Below are 8,422 nucleotides of genomic sequence, written 5' to 3'. Positions count from 1 at the left end.
AAGTGTTATAATGATAGATTGATACCTATGTATCACGTAAATTAATTATCTACTTCAAACCCTTATCCGCATCTGATGGTGCATAGGGTACTGCATCAGATTGCCGCAATATTAACCGCGTACGTAATACGTACCACATTTCACTTAGAAAACAACTTCGATAAATGATTCATTTTAAAATGTGACATAATACATTAAAATAAATCTACATTTCAGTGAAATTAGGAAGAAAGAGTATTATTTTCGAATAAAACAACTCGATAACACACACAGTTACACCAAATAAAAATCGTATAGAATAATTACTACATAGGTTTCAGCAATTATTTTCACAAATTTTCCATCTTTAATAATATTGACTTTCTCCTAAATCCAATTCAGATGAATGAGTTTACGTTTTCCGTGGCTACGTACGTAAACGTAGAATTACAGGCCTTTATTAATGATAATTATTAAAAGAAAGCTTTCAATTTTATTTATATTTTTACTGCCACCCAATAAGTAATAAATATTTGTCGATAATTACGAAACAGCACATCGATAATTTTCATGTAACAAAGCGTTTTGTTACATTAGATTTTTTAGAGAACCGTCGTTCTTATGCAAGAATTTCCTTTTTTTAATTCGTGTAAAATACGGTCTTATCTGTAAAAGTTAGGAAATTTTTAGTTATGTGGGTTAACATAATTAACGTTGCCTAATAGCCATAGTCGATTGGATTAGTTAAATCGTCATTACAAAATAACAGTTAGTTACGAGTATTAACCGATAGTTTGTCTGCCTCCGTTGTGTAGCGGTTAGCACATTCGACTACCATTTATAAGCTATTATATTCGATTCCCGGTTGTGTCACCATAAAAGTATATTTGTTTTACTGAAATATCTATGTAAATGCTATGTTGAACTGATTGAAGAGGATATAATCACTAACGATGTGCAAAACGGTTCAAGCACTAATGATGTCCAGTCGCGTAGTATCAATAACATTTTTTCTCGGTAGTCCGGGAATCCTATATTGTTATTTGGACATTTTTACAACGTAAACAATACAGTAGTAAAAAATACAGAATATCCAAAGGCAAGGCATTCTATATTTTTGACAACGCTTTACATATTTGTGTGCATTATTATATACGTATAAAAATTGTATGAAAAATAATAAGTATTATGTTTGTACCCAAATGAATCTATTTCAAACCTTGTCCGAGCCACATGGTGCATAAGACGTTTTTAGGAGTAAAAAGTATTTAGTGTAATGTTCTAATAATGATATACAAATACAAAAATATGTTTATAAAGATTTTTCGTTAAAAGGAACCACAACTTTTCTAAGTTCATATAAAATAAATGTATGTTTGTTAGACTGTTAATTTAGATACAAGTATAAGTGATTGCCAAAATGTCTCACGAAAGTGTCACGAAAATGTGTACGAGTGCGGGTATGCAATCCCGAGCGCCCTAGTCATTAATGTTATTCTTCTTTTCCTAACTACTTTCTCCTCAATTGTTTTTCTATGTAACCATTTACTTTACTCTAATTATTTGCTGTATCCCATAAAATATATTCCACTCTTAAATAAATAAAAAGTCAGGAGTACAGGAATGATCACCGTCCCTTCTTATAATTGGTGACTGACGAACTGATGCGGTACCCTATGCACCATTTGGATACGGATTGGGGTAAAAATTAAGAGGTACAGAGGTGTATTTTTATGCATCTAGTGTTTCCATATTGTTATTTGTTCACAATAATACCTGTATAAGTAATATAACACCTATTTATGTCAAAATTAGGTAGAAAACAAAGCAATTTTACCACAATAAGAATAATTATGGTTACCGAACGTATTTGATCAATGTTATTTTAAATAAGATTCTTACCAAACAATACACAGTATTGCTCCTTAAAACGCCTCAATGAAATCCAATATTCACTAAACGATTCGATTCTGAAGAAAACGTTACAAAAAACGACGCGCACTTGAAAATTTCCAGGTATGGATTTGTTTTCAAAATATTTTGTCTATGGTAATTTGAGTACCAAAACTGCACGAACTCGCCGCACCAAACGACTAAACGAACGCACGGATTTTACCGAACTGAATCCCGAATGAATTGCCGCCAAACGAGTAGTGTTGGAATAAAAACACAGAGCTCCGCATTACAAAAACAAAACGCGTAGAGGAGAACTTAGTAACAAGGGAGTATTAATATTATGCGCTGTAAATTTGCGATACTTAGGACTACATAAGTACTTATTTTGCGGACGGCATAAGTTTTAAGTGACGGAGCTATAAATTCGCATTTATTTAAATAATTATTGTCTGCTCGTATTCTATCTCAAATATATTATATACTAAGGTACACAATTGTAATAATTCTTGCATATAAAATGGTACCACTGATGCGCTTGCGCTTTGCTCTTATGTCGGAGAACACGCTAGAAGGGCATCTCCACAGCATCCCCAACCCCTCGACCGAACATCAGACTTCTATAACTGCTATAGCTTTACTGCAGCACGAGTATACCAAAGTATATAGTGCACAAGTTTAATAAATAATGAGCCCAAACAATGCCAAAAGTAGTAACCAGATTAATTATAGTTTCAAATTTGTCACATAATATGTACTATCGGGCGATCGCAATTTCTCTTTTTTTTGGTGCCCATGGTCTCCAACTATTTTGCCCGACCCTAATTATATAATAAAGGACTGACTATAACAGCATACGGTCCATTCACCCGATTTTGGTATTTATTTCCGATGGTTTGGTGTGTTTTAAAACTAATTTAAACATATTGATGATGTCGGATATTAGAGATATGTGCATATATTTTCATTATAAAAAAAAAGAAACACTTTTATTATACCACTTAATAAGTTTTATTTCATTACACGCGACTAGTTTCGAAAAATACAGATGTTTTCATCTATAGGTGAGAGTAAGACTTATCACTCTTACTTTTTACTTTGTTTTACTTTTTACCGATAGATGAAAACATCTGTAGTTTTCGAATCTATGCAGTCGTGTTTAATGAAAAAAAACTCACAAGTGGTACTATACCAGTGCGAATAAGTATAAACAACTCCGAGTGCCCTAGGTATTGTTGCATTCCCCTTTACCCTGAGATCCTTCACTTACGTTATCTTCAGGACAAACAATTTCCATGAATACTTATAGGTAATTCATAATTAATAACGTCGTTTATCTACTCAAATAATTTATTACGTTTTATTAATAATATTTGAGTGAAATTATTTACGCGTAGAAATAAAGTTGAAATAGTACAGAGATATTATTTATTGGTTCAGCATTAAATTTGTGAATGATATGTCGATTATTAAAACAAAATAAACACTTGTATAATACCACTTACTCTGGCTCCGTGGTGTAATCGCTAGCGTGTTTAGCTACCGTGCTGGAGGTCTCAGGTTCGATTTCCAGGGGTGGAGGGGTGAAAATAAATATCAGTGATTTTAAACTCTAATATATATATATTTATATTTATATATATATATATATATATATATATATATATATATATATATATATATATATATATATATATATATATATATATATATATATATATATATATATATATATATATATATATATACATATATATATTTATATATATATATATATATAAATATATATATATATATATATATATATATATATATATATATATATATATATATATATATATATATATATATATATATATATATATATATATATATATATATATATATATATATATATATATATATATATATATATATTATATATATATATATATATATATATATATATAAATATATAAATATATATATATATATATATTTATATATATATATATATATATATATATATATATATATATATATATATACAATATATATATATATATATATATATATATATATATATATATATATATATATATATATACATATAATATTACCCTGGACTGTTCCCTGAAGCGCAGGAGTGATCACCTTGTTTTCACATAAGTAACTATCAAAATAACACTGCGTCAATACGATGTAGTGCGCTATGCACCACTGTGTGCGGATAAGGGTAAGAAGAAGAAGATAATACCACTTAATAAGTTTTATTTCATTACGCACGATTGGTTTCGACAACTATAAATGTTTTCATCTGCAGAGTTTAACTATTCACCTGTTGATGAAAACATCTGTAGTGTTTTGAAACTGTGAAACGTGTGTAATGAAATAAAACTCATTAAGTGGTGTTATAAAAGTGTTTAATTCAGAAAAATATATTACAGAGAGTTGAATCACGAAGCTCAGATTCTTTGTCCGTCGACATGGCATTATACTTCGACTAAATTATGTAAATTAATCGATAAGAAGATAAAATATCAACGACTAATAAATGGAGTCGACACAATAGAGTGAGAGAGGGGATAGATAGGTGAAGGTTCTTTTTGAGCGCTTTGTAGCTACGCGGGGAGTTTCTCCTCCTCCCTGCACTTTCTCGAGGTCAGGTTGAGGCCGAACCCGGACCGGGACTATGCAAGGTCAGGACCTTCACCCCCGGCGACCTCGCTTCAAACACAATCATGTCATGAACTAACTAGAAAAAATGATAAAATAAGACTGCCATTCATGAAAAAAACAGAGTCGCAAAATTGTTTAATGTATAAGGGTTTGAAAATGTATGATGAGATGCCTGAATGTATGAAGAATGAAAAGAGTCTGTAAAAATTTAAAAATAAATGTATGTATATATATATATATATATATATATATATATATATATATATATATATATATATATATATATATATATATATATATATATATATATATATATATATATATATAATAATAATAATAATAATAATAATAATAACTCTTTATTCCAGCTTGACTAAGTGGTAGGTGCAATACTTGGTCAGCCATATATGTTTTACAACATTTTTTTATACAATGAAGCTTTTTTCAAAACTTAAATCAGCCTATGACGGTCGTAACCCCTGTGAATATCCAGACTTCCATATTCTTCTTCATCTATGTTGAGATGTCAAAAAATAATATGAAAATGTTTCACATTACAAAATTTGTTTATTTAGTTGGCATTTACATTGTAGAATTCTTGTTAATTGTTATCTACACCAACGGTGCATAGGGCACTGCATGTTATTGACTCAGTGTTTTCTTGATTGTTAATAACATGAAGGCAAGGTGATCATTTCTGCGCTGTAGGTACCAGTCCAGGGTGTGAACAGTAGTAATGACTAGGGCATTTGAGATTACATACCTGTAGCCGTAAAAGCTTATTTACATAAGTGGACATACAAGACAAGAGTCGTTTGGGGTTTTCAGTCATCGTCGGAGTTAAGAGTCGTTTGGGGTTTTCAGTCTTCTTGTGTTGCTGAAATTCCGTCGTGGAACTTGCATGGATCACTCGTAGATGGTACCTACGTCTACCCATCTCAACTAATATTAGTTAGTACCTACTCAATAAATTATTCTTGAAAACATATCGTACTAAAAACTAAAAGCTTTTACTCTATACTGCTCTCGTTAAAACATAAAAATAGAAACGGTAATATCAATATATCTCATCGGAAACACGTGGTAAATATTGGTGGATTCTTAAAAGATAAACATTCAATTTCCATCTGATAAATTCAGTCTGAGCATTAATCGTTGTATCGTGGCTTCCATCTTCAGATTCACTAGCCGTAGTCGCTGTAAATAAACCATTTAACGGAAGGGGTATTTACTTTCATCTTTGATTTCTTGATAAGTTCGAGTCTCGCAACTGCATAAACACATTGGTGATGTTTCTTGGAAGAACTATCGCGAACATAATCGGGATCAGCGGCAATTAATCAAGTCAATGGCACAAAAATGTTCAAAGATTCGATATTTTAAGTGTGTCCAAATTTACGTTTATAAATGTTGGTTTCAAGCTATTCATATCAAGATTTTTATTAATATCTCAACTCTGATGAAGGAATTTATTTAAATGAAAACATAGAAGTCAGGGTATTTACAAGGCTACGACCTGACATTGGCTGTAAAAAGTGATTTTTCAAACCAGACAACGACTGGGGTTGTAAGCCTTGTGAATACCCAGAATTCCATATTCCCTATGAATTCTTCATCTTTGTTTAGACATCAATTTAATATAATGCCATCTTCACACACATCTTGACTGTTAACAAAAAATATTGTTTTTTCTACAGATTTTTAAATCCTACATAATTAAAACAAATTAATATTGAAATATACAATTTTCTTTTGCACCTATCAAAATTATTTAAAATAGTTTTTTCGTGAAAAAAGTAGGGTGGTGTTGGGAATTGATTTGGTTAAAGCTAGTTTAATTACATTTTGAGAAAACTCATTTTCATCAGCCATTCAATTACGGTTTGCAGGCTTGGACATAAGAACTAATTCATTCAAATGTGTTTTGGGGGGACTCAGCATCATTTGAGGATTTCAATGATGTAAAATTCTCAGAGTAAGTTCGACAGATTTCAGTGAAAACAATTCCGTGTTTTTTTACAGTGTTTCACTTATATATTTCTACAATCGATGGGGAGGTGGAATTTTCGTTGCAAGTCGTATTGTCGAAATGACCAACGAGCAAATACCAACAAAAATGTCAAGAGATGTTGCCGTCGTGAATTTTTATATTTTTCAACCCAAAATCCAAATTCTAATTAATGAATTAATGAATCAGTGAATCATTAACATAATGAATCTGAATCAGTGAGCAAGTGAACGGGACAGCGTTCGTGAACAAAATTAGCTTAACATTGGGATCTATGAAAGGATCATTTAGATCTGGTCGTTTACGAACGACTCATGTCAAACATACTTTTCATACATTTTTTAGAAAAATAAACCAGTAACCGCGTTTAAACAGGATTAAGACCGTGCCTCTTATAATAAGTTGCCTATGCACTTAATTAAGATTTACTCGATGCCTCTTGGGGATTGATGTAGGGTTGTTGTCTATTGAATCCACACTTACCCGTTTGCTTTCATTTATCCCACAAAGAAAATATACATCACACAAACGGTCCGTAGGTTTTACATCTGGTTCCTTTGTTTATGTACAACATGTATACTACTTACATACAACTAATAAGAAAATATACAAAAACATTGTTTATTATTATATCTCAGCTTGGGTATGTAAACTTACTTCCTACTCGTGTAGTAAATACCTGTGATACATTATATGTACTTGGATGCAGGTATATTTGATAACTTCCTATTTGATAAAAATCTTTTAAAAATCATTACAAAATATTAAACTACTATAACGTATTTTCTTTATAATGCCGTAAGTACAATATGCACACTGCTAATATCGGAATGACAATTTTCAAAATTTAGCTCCTAGAAATATAATAGTTATCAGAGTAAGTTCGGTTTGAAATTGAATTTTTGTGTACTATTTGTTTGTAAAATTTCGGGTTTACCAGATTTAAGCGAAAATTATGCTATCGATCGCTGTGACCGTTTTTTGTAAGTTCCTTGTATCATTCTTGATAACGAACCAATGAATTTAATTTCATTCTACTTCATGATAATTTGGTAAAGAAGGTTTTTAAGTTTATTAGCCAGTTCTTCCACTGTTATTGGACGTGTTGTGATAATTTGGTACAAATGATTTTTAAGTTTATTAGCCAGTTGCAGGCTTCCATTGTTATTGGACGTGTTGTGATAATTTGGTATAAATGATTTTCAAGTTTATTAGCTAGTTGCAGGCTTTCGCTGTTACTGGACCTGTTGTGATAATTGGTATAAATGATTTTTAAGTATTTTAGCTATTGGTGATTATATTGTAGGATAAGGGTCCGTGAGTATTTTCATATAGATTCAATGAAATTTAATTCGCATGTAAAATATTGCAATACACTTCCACATCAATCATTAATACGACCGCACGCACACCTGGATGAATTTCATAAAAATAAGTTAAGTATGTTTGTAAATTCGCGTTGGTCAAAATATCAAGCTACATAAAAATAACTCTCGGTTACATCGGAGACAGAACCGCTTTAAATTTAATTATAAAATGTTTTAAAATAAATTTGTGGGTAAAATAAACAAAAAGGAAAAAAAGATTTTAATAAATTTATTTCAAATTTCGAACTTATTTTTTTTTGTGATTTGTAATTCTTGCGTCTTTTGAAAAATAAAACATATTATTAATATGTACCCACTGCACAGTATGGACTGTTTGTCTTAAAATAAAGGGTTGCAATGTCGATTACAATAGTGCCATGAGCCACTTCGCAGTGCGATCGATGTTGATAAAAAAAATACCCTAATGGTAAGTATAATTTAATGCAATACACTTACACATACACGTATGTTAGGCAGCCTGCGTAATATATCTGGACGGAACTAAAATTAAAGGGTG

The sequence above is a fragment of the Brachycentrus maculatus genome, unplaced genomic scaffold, assembly GCF_059751285.1.
Source record: "Brachycentrus maculatus isolate JH-2025_06_01 unplaced genomic scaffold, ASM5975128v1 h1tg000446l, whole genome shotgun sequence".
In the NCBI taxonomy this organism is placed as follows: Eukaryota; Metazoa; Arthropoda; class Insecta; order Trichoptera; family Brachycentridae; genus Brachycentrus; species Brachycentrus maculatus.
Note: the sequence above shows the minus strand (reverse complement) of the source record.